Genomic DNA, 23,055 nt, shown 5'->3' on the forward strand with positions numbered 1-23,055 from the left:
GGTGCTCGCCAGCCACCGGAACCAGGCATACAATGAAGAGTCCCTCTCTCGTACAGGACATCTTGTTGTGAGTTTAACGCTTCCCACTGCGCGACCTCTGCAGTTCAGAGTTTCCATTCTGAAGGCACTCTCAGGGCTGAACTCCGCTTCCACAAAAGCAGCAGCTCCAGCGTCTTCAGCTTCCTGCTGCTGCTTACAACTTCTACTGTTGCTCCACCCACTAGTTCTAATGGCCTGCGTCTTCAGCTTTCTGCTGCTGCTTACAACTTCTACTGTTGCTCCACCCACTAGTTCTAATGGCCTGCACCTGAGGGGGTTTTACATACCTAAAAGTCCCACTCAGGTGTGGGTCATTAGGATCCTTTAACTGCAATTTCGTGCCTCTGAGTCCCTCTTCCTCGTCCCAGTACTTCTGGCATTGGGGGACTTGAAGGCCCCAATTTTGTGATCTCTTTTAATTTCACAAGTACAGTCTTCCATTTTAATTCATTCACTCTTTTTAGTAAACACATCTTTAGGGAAAAATTTGGGAGGAATTACTGATTGGTTTAGATTTTAGGGAGAATTATTTTTATTGGAAGCCAAGGTCTCACTCTTCTGCTTTCCATATATTTTCTTCCCATGCTGATCACAAATGTTTTCACTAACAACAAAGCGGGTAGGTCTAAAAAGAGAAGCCTTACTTTGACAGCAAGCCATTAAATATTCTGCCATCATAGAAATCGCTCCTTCTGAAGAAGACAAATATTGCGCCTATCCTAACTGAGTCATCCCTTCTCCTCCCAGGTTTAGGATCAGATAGCGGCGGCCTTCCACTGGCCACCTGGCTTTTAGGCAGGGTTTCTGTGAGGATTCTACAGGATTCATCACAGTTTTCAGAGAGCTTTTTGTTTTATGCTCCTTCTCCCCTGTCAGAAACTCCAGTTCAAGGTCCTCCTGCACAAGGGCATTTGCTTTTATTAAGCCTGTAGTCCTTCCAATCAGCTCCCCCCGATAACTGCTTTCCCGAAAATAGTTACCTATGACCTCTGCTATGTGCTGTCTGCTAGTCACCTAAACCCTCAATGCCGCCTCGTTCATTTGCCATTGCGCCTGTTCCCGAGTGAAGGGCGCTAAGCCCACTATAATAAGCGTCATTGGAGCATGGTCTGCTATCGCCATCGTCTCTATGTCTACCGATTGGGTTGTGGGGATTGCTGAGTATGTGACCAGGAGCAGATCATTCCTCTTTTAAGCCCAGTTCCCTTAATAACCTTGTTAATGCTCTAAAATATCATGAATCTGCAGGCCCAGCCAGTAAGGTTTTCTCCATGTGTGGATATACCACGCACTTGAAGTCCCCGCCCCCAGAATAAGATCTCCTATAAAAGCATGCACAATCTGGATTAATCAGAGTCGCAACCCACTTTGATTCTCATTAGAGCCATAAACCACCATGCAGGTTACCAAACTCTGAAACAACCAACCTTTAATAGCTATGAATCTCCCCTCAGGGTCCCTGAGTGTATCTTTTTAAAAATAATGATAATTGTTCTTTGATAACATGCTTAATACCGGAGACAGTTTCTAAATGCAAGCCAGGGATTCAAACCTATGTTGCTATGTGCTGTCTTTCTTCGAAGACAGGTTGCTCCTGAGCTATCCTACCGGGCCAGTCTTTAATTGTGAACTGTATGTGTTGAGCTATCAGTACAGCCACCCTTCTGTTTTTCGCCCCGGAGGTGTCAAAGTAGCGCTGCGGTAATCTTCATTACTCATCGCGCACACCAAGCAAGTACCACAAGTACCTCTTTGCCTCGGTACTTTGGTCGTGAAATTGGATCATCCGCTGCTTCACTTCTACTGCAGCGTTCTACGTGACAAACTACTGGATTGACGTGTGTAAAGCCACGCCCCCTTTCAACGCCGTCTTCAAAAACGGACGTGCGCGCACACCGAGCAAGTACCACAAGTACCTCTTTGCCTCGGTACTTTGGTTGTGAAATTGGATCAGCCGCTGCTTCACTTCTACTGCAGCGTTCTACGTGACAAACTACTGGATTGACGGTAAAAGCACCGCTCGTAAAGAGATTAATAGACTCATAGTCTCAGAGATGTTTAAAATGCTCACTTTGCCTTTGGTTTTCATATACAGTGTGTAAAGCCACACCCTCTTTCAACGCCGTCTTCAAAAACAGACGTGCGCGCGCACCAAGCAAGTACCACAAGTACCTCTTTGCCTCTTCGTCTTGTCGCTGAGGCTCGAGGCTATTCTTGTGGTACTTTTATTACATCGATCCATCACAGACAGGCGTAAGTAACGTGGCTCTGCACACCTTTGTTGTTTTGCAATAATGAGGACATTTAGCCTTAAAACCGGAATGCCGCCGTCTCTATGTACAGTCACGAATGCTGGAATCCCGGCATGTCCTCAGCAAGTAAGCACGAACTTGAATTCCACACCCAACAGTGTTAAAGGCCCTAAAGGGGGATTGCCTAATATGGACATACGGCTATTCTGCAGTGGTTCCTTGTCTGCTCATAGAGCAAAATCTAGACGGGAGAATGGACAGTTAGTTGAAGATGAGGAAAGTCTTGATGTCGTGTTTTCTGATTCTGTGTTAGTTAAAAAGAAAAACGTTCACGTTTTCAGGTGCCCTGGAAGGCACCCGTAAGGAGCAGTCATTGAATACCTTGCCTTGCCACTCTGTATCAGATAGTGTATTACTTGAAAATATACCTGCTACTGCTCAGCATATTGCAACTACTCAATTAACTTTGTTTATCAAAGATGAAGTTGTAATTGATTTGGATCTTAATGATTCTGTGTTTTCCAGTAAGTTGATGTCTGAGAATCTATCTAAATCACCCATTATGTTCTCTGAGGTATCACAAACTACGATAGAAACTGTCTCTTCTATTTCAATACCAGAAATAAGTGTCATACAAACTAAAGCACAGGGGTTGAACACTTCATTCTGTTATGAAACACCGGATTCATCTTCAAACATCACGTTACAAGCCATGACCTTAGCCATCCAGGCATTAGGCCACATATATCGAATAATAGACATGCGACTAACAACACAAGAAGCCCTCATGCAAAAAATGTTAATACTACATGAGACCTTAAGGAGTTATATTCAGTTGAACATGGCACATAGCGCCACTAGTTCATTGCTGAAAATAATTACTAGAACCATAGCTTCTCAAACTGATTATGACCATGAGCCAAAAAATCTCAGCTCCATCGCTGTTGAGGATGGGATAGGTGAAGAAATTGCCAGCTTTTTACCTCATATAGCTTCCATCATATATGATCCATTAACGAATATTACGAGTTCATCTCAAGAGGAAAATATGATTCCGCTGAGCAAATCTAATGTGCCGTCAAAAGGTGCTTTGTTTCCGATTTTCACCCCGGCAATCTCGAGTGCATGCAAACAAAATAATAAGAAGAATACAGAAGTAACAATTGCACGTGAGGAGACTCCATAGCAACCGATGAGTAAGGTAACTCAGAAGACTAAGATAGTGAATTCGAAACTATCTAGAAATGAAAATTCCATAAAACACAAGGGAAGTGCTGCCACTAAACGATTTATAAAAGCAATCACGCTCCCGAAAAAGAATCAAATACTTGCCACTCGGGCTATCAAGAACAAATATGCGCAGCAAATACACAGTAAGAGAAAAGAGGATACACTCACCTTTCAGCCCGTTCAAGCCTGAACTATTCCCTTTTGAATGAGCTCCTACAGGTGTTGCATCTTCAAAACACAACTCGCCCCCTTCCGTCTTGTGACTTGACAGATGCTCACAATCTGAAGTCAAATGTGAGTAAAAACTCCAGTGACAAGAGTATTCAAAACAGTGATCGTGATAGACCTGACATTAGGAAAGGAGTGGACGCTTATATGTCTGATCGCCAACAAGCTCAAATAGAGATACCTAGGAGAGCATGCAAATGCATCCAGAGCAAAAGTACTCAGGATCAGGTTAATTTAAGTTCAATACAGAGTCAGGAGCTGGAATCACAGTCCAATCAGATGAATAGATCTACGAACACTCAAAAAGGAGATGAAGATGTGCTAAAAAAAAAGAAATGGTTGCTTAAAAGAATACCCTTTAGCCGACACACGTGCACAGGACACCTCTCCAACGAGTGATCTGTCGGGTGCCATCATGCGATTAATTGAAAATGCTCTATGGAATCTACATTCTACACCTACATCAATTAAGGAGTTGACTGAGATTAAAAAACCCGGTAATAAGATCATGACAGGGAAAAATATCCCCACTAAAGTGAAACCAGCTCCTCACTCTTTGATTCTAGCTTGTAACCCCCCACCATTTACCCAATACGACTTAAATCGAAGGGCTGTGATGGCGATATTCTCGGATATTCAACAGCTTGAAGACGTGGTATCGGCCGATTTGGCACTGGTGGAATTTGTGGAAGGTAAAAATTTGAATATAGTGAGACTCGGGATACAGTCCAGGGTGGTGCAGAATCTCATTTGGCAGTCAAAGGATTCCTTAGCCGCATTGGGTTTTGATCTCAGTATTGATCATTCCTCTCAAGGGGCAATAAACAAGAGAATTCCACTACCCCATGTATCCCCTTCCCAGACTCAGCAAGTGAATATGGGTCAGTCAAAATTAACAACTCATAAAAAAACTCAAAATCATGTTTCTTTCAATCTGCCCTGCTCTTGCTCGCATAACATTGAGCGAAAATAGCTAAGCCAAAAGAATACACAACCCCTTACCCTAATCAGTTGGAACATCAGAGGTCATAAGCATCTCGCGAATAATGACCTACATCATCTGAATAGAATTTTAAAGTTCTCTTTGAGATCTGTGTACCAGCTGCACCTAGTCACAAACATAGCCCTCGCATTAACACTATGAGCAGAAACTTTAAAGGTATAGGCCCAGAACAGTTAGAACACTGTCTCTGCCAAATTGGTGAATGCTTCCAAACCGGGGACACTTGTGAGCAACTGCTACAAATCTATACTAACCACATCTCAGAGATGGTAAACCAGCACGCTCCCCTCAAATCCAAAATGGTTAGAAAAACCAGTAACCACCAAAGCTAGTTCACTAGTACACTTAGGGACCTCAAGATTGAAAAACGACGATTAGAAAGAATTAGGCAAACATCAAGTATAGACATTGCATTACAATGGCTAAAGCGGAATATTTTAACAAGCTGATTGAGGCCGCACCAAATGCAGCCAGCAAACTCTTTGATATCCTCAAATCATATGAGAAACCTAAATCCATGTCTCCCCCATACACTCCCACAGAGGAAGATTGTGAAAGTGTAAAAAAAGCCTTTGAAAATTAAAACCCAAAAAGCTAGAGAAGCCATCATCCTGGCCAGAGAAACTATTAAAGAATCCCTTCTGACGATGGCGGCTAATTTACAGCCCTATGAATTGGAAAATTTTAATTTCCAACCAATCTCAGAGGCCGAGATGGTGAATATGCTGACCAAAACGAAACCATCTTCTTGCGCGCAAAATCTAATCCCCACCAAAATTATCGTGGAAAACAAAGAACTGTTCGCACCAGTGTTAACCAAGATAATTAACACATCTTTCCATAATGGTAAGATCCCTAAAGCTATAAAAAAAAGGTGACCATCACACCGTTATTAAAAAAAACAGGTCTGGATCCTAAAGATTCCACTAACATGCGCCCTATCACCAATACCAACTTTGTATTGAAAATCATGGACAAAATTGCCACAGGACAATTGCAGGCACATGTGGAAGCCAACAATATTCTGCATGAGCAACAGTCGGGTTTTCGTGCGGCTCACAGCACGGAAACCGCCATGCTGGATCTCCAAACACGTATGATGTCCATAATAGATAAGGGCAAAACAGGGATCCTAATGCTCTTAGATCCAAGTGCTGACTTCGACCTCGTAGACCATGCACTTCAACAGGTTTTGGAGAAAATAGCGGGGTGCTCTAAGGCAGTCTTGGCATGGTTAACATCTTTTCTCACAGACCGTATAGCCAGAATTCACTGGGAAGAGAAGTTCTCAACATCCTCTCCCATAAGTGCCGGGGTACCGCAGGGAGCCAGCATCTCTCCTCTCCTCTTCAACCTATTTATGAAATATCTATGTGTATTGTTAGAATCCATCGGTGTTCACTTTACCAACTACGCCGATGATACACAGCTGGTGATAGAGTTGGAAGGAGATTTTCAAATAGACAAGGAAAAGATTACAACCATATACAACCTGATAAACAGATGGATGGAAGACAACTGGATGTGCTTGAATAGTAAAAAAACCGAACTCATGATTTTCGGTTCCAGTCAAGCAAGGGGCAAGCTTGGTAAAGAGTCTGAAGAATTCACTATCAAAGACTCAAGCATCAAGGTGGTCCCCCATGTGAAAACACTCGTGATGATGCTGGAGGCGTCCCTGGGATCTGAATCCCAAACTAATTATCTCCAGAAAAATAATGCATATTATATCAGACTTCTGAGAGCCATGCACCCACTACTAACAGAAGAAAATACGGCCACAATTGCCAGGGCCATTATACTGGCAGGCCTTGACTACGGCAACTCATTGCTATTAGGAGAATCTAAAAAAAGTGCATAAGCAAAAGCCAGATAATGGAGAACAGCGCAGTCCGGATCATAAAAAAGATCGATAGAAGAAGCCATGTGACAGAGGCCAGAAGATCCCTCCATTGGCTCAGAGTAGAGGATAGAATCCTTTTCAAGTCCATGACCCTGGTTCACAGGTGTTTATATGGAGTGGCTCCATCCTATCTTAGAGCCAAATTTAACCGATATACCCCTAACAGGGCTCTAAGATCCCAAACACAAGGCAAGTTACAGATACCCCAGGCATTCCGAACGACGGGTGCTGGGAAATCCTTTCCGACTCGTGCTGCTCAGCAGTGGAACAACCTCCCAGTTTCCCTGAGAGCAGAGCCAAATCTGCTAATCTTCAGAAAAAAACTGAAGACTTATCTTTTTTAAATAATATTCCACCCCTAGCTGTTTTTCTACCCTCGGCTCAACATGAATCTGTCTCTCTGCGCCCTGATGCCTGCGGGCTATCGACACATTACAAATAAACAAATAAATAAATAAAATAAATAGCTATGATTTGATACTTATACAAGAAACTTGGTTGAATATTCCCCCAATTTGGGATAGTTATGAAGTACATTTGAACCCTGCTATTAGGGCAGCAATGGGCAGGCCAATGTCTGGACTCCTTACAGCAGTTAGGAAAAGAAATTATCTCTTGTCACAATTATGGGCAATACCTAATGATTTTGTGATGTTGGTTAAGGTTTCCATTTCTGTTGATGATGCTTATGCCGTGTTAAATCTATATTGGAATTCAGTGGCAATAAGTGATGACTGCTTTTTCACAGACCTGAATAGTCTATTGGATATGGTGGTTAGCGATCGGCAAACTAGATTTCTCATACTCGCTGGCGACCTAAATTTGAGGTGTTTAGGAAATATGAATGTTCAGATTAATCAAAGACAGATGTTGGCAAGCCCTAGTCCAACATAGTGGTCTACATGTTCTGAATGGAGCTTTTACATCTGATATACCGCCGGCTGCAACATGGCACAGAGGTTCCGTGTCATCTATCAAAGACTACATCTATGTGAATGCAGCCTTATGGCCGGCTGTCCGTAATTGCTCTGTTATAGTTTCAGAAGCCAGTGACCATAATATGCCGACTGCTGACTGCTGAACTAAGCATCCATATGCAAAATGAAACTGTCCAAAATGAATCAACTGAGGGTTGTTTGGTTGCAAACTCAGGAGGATGTCGTCTATGATGGTCAGAGGATGCTTTAATACACTTCAGCGAACTCCTTTAAAGAGTCAAATTTGAGTAATGCGAATATAACAGATAACTCAGGAATTGTATATAGTAATATGTTTCAAATATTTCGGCAAACAAAAAGTTTTACTAGTATACAACAAAAAGAAAAACATTTGCACACATTTGATAATTTGGTACACTTAAGGATAACTGCGTATCGTGCAGAAATAAGGAAACTCGCGAAGCATCCCCCTGCCATCCGATTATCCCTCGCTGGGAAGTTGCGTAATGAATATAAAAATTGGATTAGGTGCGGAAATGCTAAAAACACTTGTTAGCAAAAATATTTCTAAAATGTGGGCAGAGATGAATCAATCTGTTGGTCTGCGTCAGGTCTGTGTCCAATCGACCGCTGTAGATACACAAACTTGGGTCTTGCATTTTAATGAACTTTACGCCACACCCTCAAGTAGTTCCTCCTCAAATATGCCTGACAGTGTCACCCCTTTTAACTTGTCATTCAATGAGGCTGGGATACTCCAATTAATTACTACTGCTAGTAAATCAAAATCAGTGGGGCCAGATGGCCTGTCCAATTTCGCCATGCAAAAACATCCTGAAGCATGGCCAACTATTTTGTATCACATCTTTACTGCAGTTAATTCTCATCAAAAACTTCCATCTACATGGACTCAGGCTATAACAGTACCAAAAAAAAAGGGCGATCGTCGATCTCCAGATAGTTATCGCCCTATATCATTATTAGATGCTCCAGGAAAAATCTTCTGTAGGATTATACTGAAATAACTCAATGATTGGGTTGAAAAGAAATCACTACTAGACCCCTTCCTGTCAGGGTTTGTTAGGGGACTAGGAACTATCCCCAATATCTTTGCTCTTAGTATGGTGCAAGCTCAACAGTTAAAACAAGGTCAACCATTGTAACTGGGATTCATTGATTTTAGAGCCGCTTTCGTCTCAATTGATCGGGAGCTACTCTATACTAAACTTAGAAAGCATAACTGTCCGAGCACCCTACTATCTCCAATAATCTTGCTCCACTCAAATACATCCATGCAAGTACGCATAACCCTTAATGGTCTGCTATCTCCTAGAATAACAACACAGATAGGCTTAAAACAGGGATGTGCCATGGCTTCCTTTTTATTCAACTTTTATATACTAGAAATAGGTGAATTCCTGAACAATTGTGTGGGAGATCCTCCGAAGATAGGAAAACAGCGAGTCCCATATTTATTATATGCAGACGACTTAGTCCTCCTATCACAGACTCCGGGGGGATTGCAAAATATGTTAAAACGACTAGGTGATTATGCTCAGGACAATAATTTAAACATCAATATACACAAATCCCAAATAGTTGTATGCAATTCGAAGAGAAATTCTGGAGTGGGCAACTTTAAATGGCAACTGCAGCAGTCCAAAATGAATATTGTTAATCAATATAGGTACCTATGTGTAGTGGTGCAACACAAAAAGTCACTAGAACAATACAAGTGCGAAATAAAGACCAAGTTACAATCCCTGGTGTCTCAATCTCGAATACTCTTGCGAATGTTCAGGAAGTTTTCAGTGAAGCACATCATCATGTTTTACAAGATGAAAGTTACACCCATCTTGCTTTACGGAGTTGACGCTTGCCCTCCCAAGAAACTTATTTTTTGGGATGGCAGAGAATCCTCCTATTGGAAACAAGTTTTGCAACTCCCAGACAGTGCGCCTATGGCGTTAATTAGTTTTGAACTAGGGCTCACATCTCTTCACTCACAAGTGGTGTGGAAGCAATGTGCATTCTTGCGAAAAGCACTAACAGGCCTAGAGAAACCAACCATTTTGAAGGTTGTAGCTTTTAATTTACTCACGTCAAATCACACCTTTCCACAGGAATGGCGTAATCATACACTAGATGCACTTAGTGATGCAGCTATAACCATTGATTTACTGATATTGAATCCTGACTGGGCCAAGGCAAAAATATTTCAGCACGATTGGGTTGAAAATATAACAAAAAGTACAACACACAAGGATTTCAATGTTACCCTGTTTGGGTTGAAGAAGCATGGCACAATGGCATCCTACCTTGTAAAACATCCAGGTCCTCTCTTCAGGAGGAAGTACCTGAGGTTTAGGTTGAACCTATACAGCACCCGTGATATATTGCATAGAAGAAAGATTATTACAAGTGAGCAAAATTATTGTAGATATTGTAAGAACAGAGATCAGATTGAAACCATGCAACACTTGTTAGTTGATTGTGAAGCAGTAACAGAGGCAAGAAGCAGATGCTTTAAGAATAAATTGATATTTCAAAATCATTTAACTCAATTTCAGAAATGGCAAACACTTTTTTCCAATCGAAGAGTTTCAATTCAAATAGCAATTGTTCAATTCTTGGATTTGGTTTTACCAGATGATCGCTCAAATGAGTATGAGAACTCTGACATTGGTAACATGTGATCTTATTTTATGTTTATGTTATGTTTTAATGAAAAATTATACATGTTATTGATGCGAAAGATGTGTTAAGAATTCAATTATAATTTTAAATTTTAGGTGTTTAAGTTTTAAGTCTTGAAGGAATAATGTTGTTTTGTATTAGGTAATCAATTTGAAAAGTTGTTTTACGACTAAACAAATAAAAAAAATACTCATCCATTTCTCATCTTGTGCAAGGAGGTGCGTTTCCTGAGGAAACCCAATTCCCCATCGAAGCTCCCTCATTCTCCTTAGAACTGATTTCCACTTTATCAGGGAGTTAAGGCTCTGGGCATTCCAAGAGCTCACCATCAGGTATGCCATGAGATCAGAATGTTTTCTATCTTTCCTACAGCGGACCGGCAGCGGTCCCTATGAGAGCAGGGGTGTTATTTATCCTTTATTGAGTCCTCTGTCTCGTTCAATGATGTTTGGTGTGAAGAGAACCAACATAAACCTAAATTATAACAATTAAACCAACTAATCCAACCTTGAAGCATTTCGCCCCAAATTACAGCATCAGACCCTCAACCTTGCAGGATAAATCCAGTGTATACAGGCTTATCGATCGCAGAACCTTCTCTCCACATTCCCCGGCTATCCCCACTCCCTGATCTCATCAAACCGGATACTATCCAAAGCTAATGGTTTTACCTCTGCTATCACCCTGATCCCTGAGGTTTGTGTACTCCCCATGAGTCAGTCGGCCTCCCAGCATCCATAGAGTATCCAAGTCCACATTGCCACAAGCCTGGACCTCCATGTGGACCACAGGGACATCCCCCCTCTCCTGTGGGCTATTTGGTGCCCTCTGTCCTCCCCGAGCCGGTTCCGGTGTGCAAGCAGTCCCCATTTGGTCAGGGCCTGCCTCTTCCTGCTGGATCCCTCAGCTTGTTATGTTTTCTGAAGACGTCGTCTGAAGTTCCTTGCCCTCCTTTGACCTCCTTTCTGGCTGTCGACTCCTCTTTCCCCCATAGGGAGGCTGCCTCTTCTTCTTTAAAGATGTTGTACTTCTTTCCTCCAACCTCGTAAATTAGCCGGCACGGGAAGTCCCATCTATATTGTATTGTATTGAATTTTGTTATTTATATAGCGCTCTTTCCCCACTTGTGTGGCCTCGATGTGCTTTTTCCTTGGTTGGAACACCCTTGGTGACTGTAGTCGATATGGTTAGAGATTCTAGGCGATTAGCTTAGATGCGAGTGTGCATGTTTGCCATTCTAAGACTTGAGTGGCTGGCAAGGCTCGACTAAGCAGCCCAGTAGTGGTCAGACACGTGGTTGGGTGCTCTTTGAGGGTTAGAGATAGATTGCTGTTGTCAAGAGAGTCGATGTGAGGCCAGCTATACCGAGTTCCTTTGGTCGCTGTATGCTAGTGGCAGAGGTGTTGGGGTGTGTCAGGTGTTTCAGTCTGGGCAGCTATGTGTGAAACTAGGCCGGGTGAGCTTAGCCGTGGACATGTTGGATCGTGCATGGATGTTCGGCCGTACCTGCGGCCTGTGTCCACGCTAGTGGTTTTAGCTATACGTACTGTAGGCTGCAAGATTAATTATATGTCCGGGTCTAGAACTGAGTCCTGTAGTGATGGGCCTAGGTTTCATACTGTAGCCGGTATCATCGGAGACAGAGTCAAAACCTAGATTAGAGGATCCTGTACAGTGGGATAAAGGCCTATGTTTCACAGTGCCAAAGGTTTAAGCATATGGCGAACCTAGATGGAGGCTACATCTAGATTCGAGGATTCTGTAAAGGGGAGAGAGGCCCGGGTATCGCCCTGCAGTATGATTCGTCATACAGTAAGCCAAGGAGGAGGCTGCACCTAAATTGAGAATCCTCTATGGTGGGCAGGAGGCCCCGGTTTCGCGGTGCAGGGGGTCTCCATATGTAACAACGGAGGGGGCTACCCCTCGATTCGTGTAGATGGAGGGGGCCTAGGCTTGAAAGGCCGTAGGTTTCAGCCTATTGTATAACAAGTAACTGTAATGTAACAGTCATCGATGGCTTTTTGTACGTAGCTTGGGGAAAGGGTTTGTGGTGGGGGATTGCTAGTGTTGGGAGCTTCCCAGGATGAGCATTGCGGGTTAACATTGGCAGTGAATAGTTAATGATGTGCGTGTGCTAGCCAGGGCCACTTATCTCATTGTTAGTTGTCTCTCATGTGGACTGGTGGGCAGGGTTTGCAGCGAGTGTAGCCACAGCGAAAGGGTGCTTATTGGGTTGGAATGTTGTTGTGAGTGGGTTGATGGTGGATCAGGAAAGCCACAAGGAAAGCTGCTGGCTTACCTGGAGTTCTAGACGGCAGGCAGTGTTGTTGAGCGGTATGTGGTGGTGTGTCAGGTGAAACCGCTGTGAGAGCTGCTGGCCCCCTGAGCTATGATCGAAAGCGGTAGCGTTTATTAGTGGCGTATTCACGGGGTGCAGTGGCTTAGGAGAGTATTGGGAAGAGACATGGCCTTCCTGAATTTCAGGTGGTTTTCGATGTTGCGAATGTGTAAGGGGATGGAATTCCAGATGATTGGTGCTTGGACGGAGAAGGAGGAGCCGCCAAGTCTTAAGGAGCTATGCGGTGGGATCACTAGGTGAAATGCATTGCGAGATCTGAGGTTCCTGGAAGGTTGGTAAGGGACGATTCGAGGGGATTGGGTCCTCCGACGTATTCCATATCTATGACAATAATCACCACAGCTGTGCTGCTTCGGAAAATCTTTGGCGTCTGCGTCCTGTGTCGATGACATCGATACGCCGCCCTCGAGGACCTCCTCCGACGGCCGACGTCACTGGATGTTACAAGCAGGACGCACAACGCCCGTAGCCTCAGTTCAGTTTTTTCCGCAAACGTGTTCGCTTCGGAGATCTCGGCGCGCCTCGACTCTTTGGAATTTCTGTTCTTTCTCGGTTCTTCGAAACTGTTTGTATTGTGAAAAGTATATCCTTCATGATGTCTACCTCGTCTTCCACCCCGCGTCCGGGCTTTAAGAAGTGCGGGGACTGTGGGTCCAAGATGTCGGTGACGGACTCGCACAACGCCTGCCTCTGGTGCCTCACGGAGGCCCATGACACGGATGATTGTGTCGACTGCCAGTCGCTTACGTCCAAAGCCTTTCGGGAGTGCAAGAAGAAGCTGTTGGTAGGTAAGGTGTCCAAGTCACGGAAGTCGAGGTCTGCAGGGCTTTCGACGGACGATTCGAGGGGCGACTCTCCGCATCATCGTCGGAAGTCCAGTGGCTCTCGGTCCTGGAATCGGTCCCGCCACTCCTCTGCCTCTACGAGGCACTCCCGGAAGCGCCATCATCGGTCGCCTTTCCCGTCCTCATCCGAGGACTCTGCCCGTTGGCGGGTCGCTTATCCCAGCAAGCATGCGACGCCGGAGGAATGGGCTTCCCTCGGGAAGAAAATGTTAGCGATTCTCGAATCACAGTGCAGTCGTCCATCCGCGCCTCCGAGTTGGGTCGGTCGTGATCGGTCGAGAGACACCGCTCGCACGCCTTCGGGCTCGGGTGGTCGGCACGATTCGTGGGAGAGGTCCCGCTCGCACAAGGAGAATTGTTCTCGTCATGCCCGTTCCATGTCCCGGTCCTCGATGCACTCGAGACCGTGTGCACCTGTGGTGTCTTCAAGGAAGACATCGACGCCTCTGGCGCTGAGGTCGTTGACGGACTCTTTCGAGGCCCCGCCTCCGAAGAAGTCATCGACGCCATCGGCGCTCAGGCTGTCGAGGGACACGCTCGGGGCTCCGACCTCGAGGCCTGTGTCGACGCCGTCGATGCTGTCGGCAACGCATTCGGCGTCGATGCCGATTCACTCGCCGCCCTCGACGCCTTTCAAGACTGTTTCGATGGGGGTACCCCGGGGCTCGGTGGAACCCCCTAGAAAGGCTCTGGCCAAGGTCAAGCATGGCTTTGTTTCACATTCTGTGCCTTCATACCATCATCTTGAGTTTATTTCAGAGGTGGATGAGGGCTCTGATGATGGCATGGTTCCTGATACGGTGCCAGACGAGAATCTCTCGGCCATAGCCAAATTGAGGACCTGCGGCAGTCCCTGCATGACGCCAGTGGGCTGGACACCTCTCCGGAGGTGGAGTTTTGTAGGCCTGAGCCTGGCACTCATGCCGACTCCTCGTACCGGCGCCTTATGTCTAGGGTCACATAGTACTTGGGGTGGTCTGCTCCCCCAGGGGATTTTCTTCAAGATGACCTTACGGATATTCTCGACCAAGGTCCACCAACTGACCCGCTACTGCCGTTCCATATGGCTCTAAAGAGGAGGGTGCGGCGGCTTGGACTGCTCCGGAGAGTCTCCCGGCAGTGGGCAAGTCTTTGCCGGGAAAATACCGCCCAGCCAGTAGCGACCCCTGCTACTTGACCAAGCACCCCACTCCGGAGAGTTTGGTGGTGCAGGCGGCTACGGCCCCGGCAAAGCAGGCGTCGTATCCTACCATCCCTCCTGATAGGGACGACAAGCGTTTTGACGACTGGGCGAAGAAAGTGTTTTCTTCAGGGGGTATGGTGCTTCAGGCGGGCCAACTCCGTATGTGCCTTGTCACGTGTCACGCACACTCTGTGGAACTGTGTTTCCTTAGCGGCTGAAAATATTCCCGAAGTGGACGAATGGGATAGTTTCCTTGCCATGGTTCAAGATGGCAAGGATGCCATGTTTGAGGCCTTTCAGTCAGGTTTGGACATGGCAGATTGCGTCAGCCGGTCCATGGCGGCGAGCAACGTAATACGCAGGTTTGCGTGGTTGCAGGCCCGGCTCCTCAACATGCCCTTTGACGGGGAACATCTTTTTGCCAGCAAGGCTGACGAGAGCCTTGAGAGGTTGCAGACCTCCAAAGCTGCAGCAAAGTCGTTGGGCGCTGCAGTTCGCCAACCTCCGCCCTTTTGTCCTAGGGTCTTAGGGGGAATTCTCTGTAAGGCTAATTTCCCAAACCTAGTGAGTCCCCCAGCAGCTTTGCTGGATTTTTTGGGGTTTATTTTTTTCTCTCCTGCTAAGAGTGAGATTCTTTTGCTCCCACTCTTAGACATGATTTGAGGTGTTCCTTTCACTTCCATGTGTTTTATGGGATATGGGGTCTTTTACTCCATAGGGTCTCATGTGTTTTTTTTTATGTGGGGTACACAGCACCCTCCGTGCTGTAACCCAGGGGTGTCGTAGCGACCCCCCAACATAGACTCCATACCCTGGGACTGACTACTGTCTCCCAGGGCATGTAAAGTCACCATTGGCTTTACTAGTCCCAAATTATGAACAGAAACCAGTACAAACCATCATATTGTGGACGTACTGGTCGGGGCAATTCGATTGCCCCAGGGTCTGTTGTTCGAGGGGGCACGTCTCCGTCCCCCCGATCGAGTTTTGGCTGGTGGCAGTGGATACTACTTTTTATATTCAACCGCGAATATATCTCTATGGGATTTTCCCATTGTCTGAGGCTACCAACTTTAATTATTTAATTCTTATAGCCTCGAACATACCGCTGGTTTATTTATTTAATATTAATTCACCGGTTGGTATTTTTTGCCAGAACTCGATTCTAAAATGGCGTTTGTGTTCTCTTCTGTGACTCCAACCCGAGTCGAGCCCTTTGTTCCACTTTTTGGCGGGCTTCTCCACAGAAGCCTCCAAAAGTGGTGCCACTCTGTCTGGGTACCACAGGGGGTGTGGGAGGGGGTTTAGGCACTCTGGACTGAGTTACCTTGGTAACTCAAGTCGCACTCTTGTGTGATTGGCCCAAGTGGTGAGCCGGCCGGCTCATCACTTAGCATGTTTTGATTGACAGCTAGGCTGAGTGAATGGGGGTGTGCTGCATAAAAGCAGGGCTTTGGGGACTGGAATTTCAGAAGTCGCCACAGGACCTAAGAATCCGAGGAGGGAGAAGCTGAGCCGACCTGCAACGACGACACCACCGGTGGAGCCCTGCTGAACCGTCTCACCACTTTTCCCGACGATAGACGAGATCTCCAGTCCGGAGAGTCTTCTTCCTTTGACTGATGGGGATAACCAGTTTCGCCTTCTTTTCACCTTCCTGGAGCATCTCGTGGCCGCCTTGCCCGTGCCAAGCACCCCGGCAACTGGAATACCACGGTTTACCACTACCGCGAAGAGAAGGGTAGTGCCTTTTAACCGGAGAACTCCGCGGCTGGTTTCTTCCCTGGCAGTGCAACGACCTTCATCTTTCCTCCACGGCGAGACCTCTTCTTCCTCTGGACGAAACACTGACTTGCACCTGCTGCCAGGAACAACTGTCCCCGCTGGAGCTTCCTTCACACTTAAGGTACTGTGTCCCGCCTGGCTTCCCTTGCGACAGATTGTTCGGGGTGACAGTAAAGCCTCGACTTTCTAACCTGGGCTGGCCTGGGACAACCTAGCTAACTTTTCCTGACTTTAATTTCATCCTTTTTGTGCGAACTATCTACAAAGACTCTTTGGGCATAACCCACTGTGTGAACCTGGACCCCTTCTGCTTGCTCTCTCCAAGAGTGGGCCTTGCAATTGACTTCCTTGCTCTCCAGTAGAACTCTGCCTATCCTGCCTTACTGTGGTTCTTTGAGAAAGTATTGAAACTTGTGTGCTTCTTTAACTCTGCCTTTTTCCCTCTCTTTCTTTACAACTTATTAGAGTGTCATCTCATGTTTAGCGCTCACCTCTGTCTGAAAATAAGTGGTGTTTCTCACTAAGACTTGTCTAATAAGTGAATAGGGTTGTATATATATGATAGTGACTGTGTGCTGAAATTACTTACCTCTTTTTTACAAGTGTGTTTTTAAATAAATAATTATATACTTTTACACCAAAGCTCTGGTCAGTGTTTGTTTGTACTACTGTGTCTCTGTACCTATTGTGTATACTCTTCATACTGCCTAACTCTTCTTGAGAGAAGTCGGACTGCTCAGCCACAGCTACCAAGTGAATCTGTGTGGTACAGACTGCTACCAAGTGGGTTTACTGCCAAACACCTGTAGTCTTAAATCTTTTGCAGTGGTCCCTAAGGGAACTGCACAGGTTTCTGCCTAACATAGGGGACAGCAATGGAGGGGAGGTTCCTTTCGTTACTACTCATCCTTCGATAAAGCGAGAGGAGCTGCCAGTCAAAGGGGCCACCATAGGAGTGCCAAAGGTGGAAAACAAGGTACTCGAGGTGCCAAGGCCGCTCGGGCTATTGCCTCTTTGCCCTAAGGCAACGCCGCAGCCGCTTCAGCTCAGTCATGAGGCCATGTCCCATGGTTCGCCGGTTGGGGGAAGGCGGGCGCAGCATCTTGCAGAGTGGCGCGTCATCACTTCAGATGTGTGGGTTCTGGAGATCATAACCCACGGCTACTGTCTTCCTTTCTGGCAGAGGCCTCAAGACAATCCACCAGGGAATCTCTCTTTGAAGAGTCCGGACCCGCTCCTTGCGCAGGAAATTCAATCCCTGCTGGAGAAAGGCACCATAGAACTGGTGCCTGTAGCGGAGAGGAACAAGGGATGGTATTCCCCTTATTTTTTGATTACCAAGAAAGACGGGGGATTGAGACCCATCATGCGCGGTTTGAACATACTCCTCAGGAAGGACAAGTTCAAGATGGTTACTCTCTCTCAAGTCCTCCAGGCCCTTCAACTTCAGGACTGGTTGGTGTCTCTCGACCTCTCGACCTCAAGGACTCTTATTTTCATGTGCCGATACATCTAAAGCACAAGAAGTACCTGAGGTTCGCGGTTGGCGACTCGCACTTTCAGTTTCGGGTCCTGCCGTTCGGAATGACCTCCGCCCGAGGGTCTTCACCAAGCTCATGGTAGTGGTGGCAGCGCACCTCAGGAAAGAGGGGATTCACATCTACCCCTACCTGGACGATTGGTTGACCAGGGCGCAATCTCCGAGCAAGTCCTGGATCATCTGTCAGTCACCTGTCACTCCCTCCACAAGCTGGGCGTCTCCCTCAACTTAAACAAGTCCCATTTGACACCAACTTAGAGGCTCCATACATCGGAGCAGTTCTCGGCACGTCCCTGGGGCAGTGTTTTCCTCCCAAGGGGAGGGCTCATCACATTCAGCAGATGGTGCACAAGTTTCAGCTTGCCCAGAGTCTCCCAGCTTTCGAGTTCTTGAGATTGCTCGTCCTCATGGCATCCTGCATTCTTCTGGTGCCAGAGGCCAGGTTTCAGATGAGATCTTTGCAATGGGCACTCAAGCTCCAGTGGTCTCAGTCCTCCGGCAGGATGTCAGACCCTGTTCAGGTGCCGTCCTCGGTCGCCCAGGACCTTCTGTGGTGGGCCGTTGAAGACAATCTGATGAAGGGGGCTCCATTTTGGCTACCCTGGCGGAAGTGACGATCGTGACGGACGCATCCCTCACGGGATGGGGAGCTCGTGCCAACGAGTTAACAGTCAGCGGTCGTTGGTCCCCATCGGAGTCCAGACTCCATATCATTCTGTTGGAGCTGAGGGCCGTCAGGCTAGCCCTGAAGGCTTTTCTGCCGACTGTGCGAGGGAAGAATGTCCTGATCCTGACGGACAACACGGTGGCCGTGCACTACCTCAACAAAAAGGGAGGGGGAGGCAGGATCACTTCCTCTGTGCAGGGTGGCGATGCAGCTCTGGTTCTGGGCAATCCAGCAGGAAGTTTCGATCTCGGCAGTTCATCTGGCCGGAGACGAAAACGAGACGGCAGACGCTCTGAGCAGGCAGAGAGCGATCTCTCACGAGTGGGAGTTGGCTCAGGAGATTCTCTTGGAGATCTTCACCCTTTGGGGGACCCCTCAAGTGGATCACTTCGCCTCCAGTGTCAACCGGAAGTGCGAGAGGTTCTGCTCGCGGGAATTTCCTCCAAAAGGAGCCTTAGAAGACGTGTTCGTGGTGGAGTGGTCATTCCCACTGCTGTACGCATTTCCTCCAGTCCCCGTCCTGCCGCAAGTACTGCGGAGATTATGGAGGTTCGGTTCCCAGATGATCCTCATTGCTCCGACATGCGCCCAGAGGACGTGGTACCAGGACCTTCTCGACTTGTCCATCTGCCCTCCATATCATCTTCCCTACCGAGACGATCTGCTCTCACGGGAGGGGGGTCAGGTTCTCCATCCAGAGGTCAGATCCCTCAACCTTCACACTTGGTTTCTGAAAAGTTGAGGTATAAGGATTGGGACCTCCCTGAAGACGTGATGGAGGTGTTGCTCTCGGCCAGGAGGCCCGCAACAAAGTCCCTGTACCGTTGCCGTTGGCGTAAGTTCTGTGACTGGTGCAGGGTTAAGAATGTGGATCCTTTTGCATGTGACATTCCCATGGTTCTGTCTTTTTTGTTTTCTTTGGCCCACAGGGACTTGCAAGTGGGTACCGTTAAAGGTTACCTGGCGGCGCTGTCCATATTTAAGCGCTCATCTGAAGAGTGTTCCTATTTTACAATTCCTTTAATTTCTTAGTTTCTGAAAGGCCTCACTAATGTGTTCCCTCCGTCACCTTTCCAGGTGCCCGGTTGGGATTTGAACCTTGTTCTCAAATTTCTGATGGATGCTCAGTTTGAGCCTTTGCATTCATGCCTTTTGAGTCTGTTAACTCTTAAAACTGTATTTTTGGTTGCGGTCACTTCCGCTCGCAGAGTGTCATGATGCCTGCCTCTAAGGAGCCAGGCCGGGCCCAGCAACCCCAGAGGCAGACATCATTTTCCCCTGGGAAGTCCCAGCGGGCCCAAGTCGGGGCCCTTTGGACTCAGTCCTGGCGCCTTAGGCGCCAGGCTCATAGGGGCCCCCAGTCCTGGCGCCTTAGGCGCCAGGCTCATAAGAGAGGATATGTGTTTAAGTGCTTGGGTGCACACTTACCTGATGCAGACCATGCTGCTTCATCCAGGCCCTCTTGAGGCCTGAATGGGACTACTTTACCTGTGGGACTACTTCACCACCTGGGTGTGGTCGGGGAAGGATACATACCTGATTGGTGGAAGGATACATACCAGGAACTTCTTCCAAGGCTATTTAAACCACACCCGATCAGCCACACGTGCTTCGCGTTGTTCTGCACCTAGCAGCTGGACGCTCACCGTGTCAGCTCCTGCATCCTGACTTCAGCCACGCCTGCCAGCACCCTGGAACACCTGCAAGGGGAGAAAGGAAGAGAATAGGAGAAGAAAAGCCCTTACCTGCTAAATCTGCATCCCGGAGTCATTTCTCCAACGGCCCTGAAAAGGAAGACATCATTTTAAAGGCATTTTGTTTCGATCGCTGCAGCGCTGCATTTTACTCACCTTTGCAAGGCGCTTCCATCTTCAGCAGCGATCTTCCGGATTCAGCTACGCCCCGGCGCCTAGAGGAAAAAAGACAAGAACAAAGGTGAGAGGGAGAAAAAGGAATAAGGAAAGCTCAGTTTCCTTTTAAGTCTTACCTGTTGGATTATTCCCACTGCATTTCGGGTCCTGCCGCTTCCTGGCATCTCCGGACCCCGGCCCCTATGGGGAAAAAAGACAAAGACATTGAATGAGCGAATGCAAAGACATTACCTGAGCGCTCATCCAGAACTGTTTCACTTCGGGTCGGCGCCATATCTCCGGCACTCCGAACCCCGGCCCCTAAGGGGAAAAAGACATAAGCATTAGCGCTTGCTGCAATTAGACAACGAACATTATTATTAAGCTTGAACTTTTGAACAGAACTTTTACAGCGCCTTACCTGAACAGTCAAGCTTACCTGAACTCCCATCAATCCTCAATCCAGTGAAGTAACTGGGTTTCAACGCGCCCCTGCATCAGAAGCAGGATGGAGAGCTCATCCTTCCAAACCCTAAGGTGAGGCTTCACGGGGAATCGTGGAGGAGGTATTGTGGAGGGTTGGAAGGGAGTGGGAGGCTTGAGCATTGTTCCACAGTTGGTAATACTCCCTTTTCACGCACAGGAGGGTATCCAACGAGCCAGGGAAGCCAGAATAGAGGGGCCCTTCCTGTCCATCTTCAGAGTTCTGCGCCTTCGACGCCGCGCCTCCGTGGGAACCAGGTGAGCGTTACACAGAGTGAGTGAGTTACAGGCACTTTCAGTTAAGCCACCCTTCACTGTGTTTCATAAGGACAGGGTTGTCCTTAGAGTTTGTCCTTCCTTTCTTCCGAAGGTGGTGTCAGAATTTAATTTAGGCCAGAAGGTTGTTCTTCTGGCGTTTTATCCTCCTCCACATCCTGGTAAGGAAGAGAAGAGGCTTCATAGGCTTGATCCTAGGAGAGCGTTAAGCTTTTATTTTTCACGCATGTCCCGAGTCAGAGTGGACGATCAACTCTTCATTGGTTACGCTGGAAAGCGTTTGGGATAAGCTGTGACGAAACAGACTTTGTCTCGCTGGATTATTCTGGCTATTTCTGAGTGTTACCGCTTGGCGGGTAAGGACCCACCGATCGGCTTGCGGGCCCATTCTACCAGGGGTATGGCTGCCTCTGCTGCCCTACAGAGGAGTGGTCCTATTCGTAACATCTGTGATGCAGCCACCTGGGCTTTGGTCCATACTTTTGTACGTCACTACTCCCTCGATTCCACCCGTGGGCAGGATCTGGCCTTTGGCAAGGCGGTTCTTTACTCCGCAATTTGATTGGACATTCTACATTTCTGTTTTCTAAATTCTTTTCCCACCTCCTTGCATTGGTACTGCTTTTGGAATCTGTCATAGATATGGAATACGTCGGAGGACGCAATCCCCTCGAAGAACAAGTTACTCTCTTACCTGGTAACGTTCTTTCGATGGGATGGTCCAACGACCTATACCATATCGCTCCCTCCATGCCTTCCCCGCTACAGAATTTCTTATGCGATTGCAGCTTACGTTTCCGCAATGCTTTGTGTGGTCAGACTGGCAGAAGACTGGTGCCACACGTTCTGGGAAAAAACTACAACTGAGGCTACGGGCGTTGTGCGTCCTATTTGTAACATCCAGTGACGTCGGCCGTCGGAGGAGGTCCTTGAGGGTGGCGTATCGACGTCATCGACGCAAGACGCAGACGCCGAAAATTTTCCGAAGCAGCACAGCTGTGGTCATTATTGTCATAGATATGGAATACGTCGTCGGACCATCCCATCGAAAGAACGTTACCAGGTAAGAGAGTAACTTGTTCTTTTGTCTCGCAGGAATTCAGGGCCAGTGTTGTGGATTGTGCGATGGGTGATACACATGGTTTTGAAGGTGGTGCGTCGAGCAATTGGGAGCCAGTGGATGACTTTCAGGATAGGGCTGATGTGTTCTCTGGTGGGAAGGTTAATGAGCAGGCGTGCTGCTGCATTTTGGATTCTTTAGAGTTTCCATAGTTGGGATGCGGGGGCTCCAAGGTAGAGGCAGTTTGCATAGTCAAGGCGGGAGAGGATGATGGAGTTGATAGCGGAGAAGTGGGGGGGATAGGTGACGTAGGGGAAAATCCACCTGAGGTTACATAAGTGAAAGAAACAGGTTTTGGATACGCTGATGGTGTGTTTGGTGAGGGATAGATCTGAGTCGAATTTGCATCCAAGGTTTTTAACCACGTTTGATGGTGCTGGTGCTTGTCCTAGTGATTCGAGCCAAAGGATTGGTTGGGGGATAAGGGTTGTTTTCCTGCAGAGTAGGATTTCGGTTTTCCCAGGATTGAGTGTGAGGTGGTTGGTCATTTTCCAGTGATCAATATCAGAGAGGCACGATGGTCTTGGGGAACACCTTTGCAAATTGGATGTGATATGGATGTGAATTGGTCGAGGTGCATGATTTGCAACCGGTTCGAGATGAAAGAAGAGATCCACGACAGGGCTATGCTTTTGATACCTAGTGTTTGTAGTCTGT

At 47.2% G+C, this 23,055-nt stretch overlaps 1 protein-coding gene and 1 long non-coding RNA gene across 3 annotated transcripts in view; one reads left to right on the forward strand and one right to left on the reverse strand.

Moving 5' to 3' along the window:
- The window catches only part of TEKT5 (tektin 5), a 1,542,713-nt gene that overhangs the window by 1,098,516 nt on the left and 421,142 nt on the right, over positions 1 to 23,055 (forward strand). The gene's annotated exons all lie outside the window — the stretch shown is intronic.
- The window catches only part of LOC138569000 (uncharacterized), a 242,472-nt gene that overhangs the window by 47,773 nt on the left and 171,644 nt on the right, over positions 1 to 23,055 (reverse strand). The window lies entirely within an intron of this gene.

This window comes from Ambystoma mexicanum, chromosome 2q (assembly GCF_040938575.1).
Source record: "Ambystoma mexicanum isolate Mex_15411 chromosome 2q, UKY_AmexF1_1, whole genome shotgun sequence".
Classification (NCBI taxonomy): domain Eukaryota; kingdom Metazoa; phylum Chordata; class Amphibia; order Caudata; family Ambystomatidae; genus Ambystoma; species Ambystoma mexicanum.